The 1733-nt window shown below is 39.7% G+C and overlaps 1 non-coding gene across 1 annotated transcript; it reads right to left on the reverse strand.

Moving 5' to 3' along the window:
• Positions 1-1319: 1319 nt before the first annotated feature.
• Positions 1320-1425, reverse strand: LOC124525203 (U6 spliceosomal RNA). Its single transcript, XR_006965426.1, has one exon. It is a non-coding gene; the product is annotated as a U6 spliceosomal RNA (small nuclear RNA).
• Between the last annotated feature and the right edge of the window lie 308 nt (positions 1426-1733).

The following is a 1733-nucleotide window of genomic DNA, read 5'->3' on the forward strand; positions in this document are numbered from 1 at the left end:
GGTTCAAGCCCCACGTTGGGCTCTGTGCTGACAGCTCAGAGCCTGGAGCCTACTTAGGATTCTGTGTCTCCCTCTCTCTCTGACCCTCCCCACTCACTCTCTCTCTCTCTCAAAAATAAACATTATTTTTTTAAAAAAGAAAAAAAGATTTAGACGTTGGAAAAATAGGTTTATTCTATAGAATTTGGAAATATTTCCAGAAAGAGGGATGACTTGATATAAGCATTAAAGGATATAAAGAGAAAATAGAAACATTAAAATTGGAGAAATAAAAACAATAGTGCAGAAGTTAGTACAAAAACCTCGTCAGGTTGAAACAAAGCATCTATAGTTCTTCCTCTCTCCTCTCTGCCTGTTCAGTTACTCCATGAACATTCACTGAGCTTCTATTTTGTGCTATTTGACACCACTGTATGAAGGCCCTTCATTCTGAGAGTTTATATTCTAGTGGGAAGATAGACACATAAGCAAATGGAGGAATACAAATTCGGATTGTGATAAATGCTGTGGGAAAAAAAATGGCACAATGGGATAGAGAGTTACCAAAGAAAACTCTTATGAATTGAATTGTGTCCCTGAAGAATTTATATATAGAAGTCCTAGCCCCTAGTATGACAGAATGTGATTGTATTTAGAGATAGGCTATTTAAAGAGGTGGTTAAAAATGAGGTCACCAGGGCAGGCCCTAATCCACTATGACTGGTGTCCTTATAAGAAGAGGAAATCTGGACACAGACACACAGAGAGAAGACCATGTGAACACAAAGGGAGAAGACACCCATCTATAAGCCAAAGAGGGAGGCCTCAGAAGAAACCAACCTTGCCAGCACCTTGATCTCAGACTTCTAGCTTCCATGAGTTTGAGAAAATAAATTTCTGTTGTTTAAGCTACGCAGTCTGTGGCTTTTCATTACCGCAGTCCTAGCAAACAGAAGCCTACTTCAGTTTCTACAGTCAAGGAGGACTTCTCTCAGCAGGTAACAGGTACTATCTGGGCCGAAACCCAAAGAACATTGTCCCCAACAGAGAAAAGGACATGTATAAGGCACATGAAACAGAAATATCAAATGACAGAAAGAAAGCCAATATAACTGTGGCACAGTGAATGTGAGTGTGTGTGATAAATACTGTCTCCTGGAGAGCACAGACATATTCTCTCCTGTTTCACAGGGATGGTATACAAGTACAAATAATAGGACCAGGAGTGGGAAGTGTGGTCCTTAGAGAAGGACTGAGGACAATTCTCCCATCTTACAAGGAGGGAAGGTAAAATATGTGTGAGCAGATACATATCAGTTTTACCGATTATTATTATTTTTTTTTTAATGGAACGCTTCACGAATTTGCGTGTCATCCTTGCGCAGGGGCCATGCTAATCTTCTCTGTATACCGATTATTTTTAAAATAAAATGTGAAAAAAAAAATAAAATAAAATAAAATGTGAAGCAAGGTCATCAGCTGAGATAGTTAGAAGAGAAACAATGCCACCTCAGTCAGTGAGAAAGTTAAGCTGTGAGAAGTTGGCAGGACTGACAGTCTGTGCTGGGTGCCCATTCAAGAAAGGTGGTTACAATTTTAAAGGGAGAAAGTCATCATATTAGCTTGATTTTCTCCAACAATGCTCAGCTGTGATCAGGTTCAGGGTAAGCAGAGTTGAGTTTAACCAGGCTTGTTATGTTGCTCATGAGTATGACTGGGGACAAGAGAGTAAAGGGGGTTTTCAAGAGTGTGTT

The sequence above is a fragment of the Lynx rufus genome, unplaced genomic scaffold (assembly GCF_022079265.1).
Source record: "Lynx rufus isolate CCGP_SWC_20201006 ecotype Redwood Valley unplaced genomic scaffold, mLynRuf1.p SCAF_4, whole genome shotgun sequence".
Lineage (NCBI taxonomy): Eukaryota > Metazoa > Chordata > Mammalia > Carnivora > Felidae > Lynx > Lynx rufus.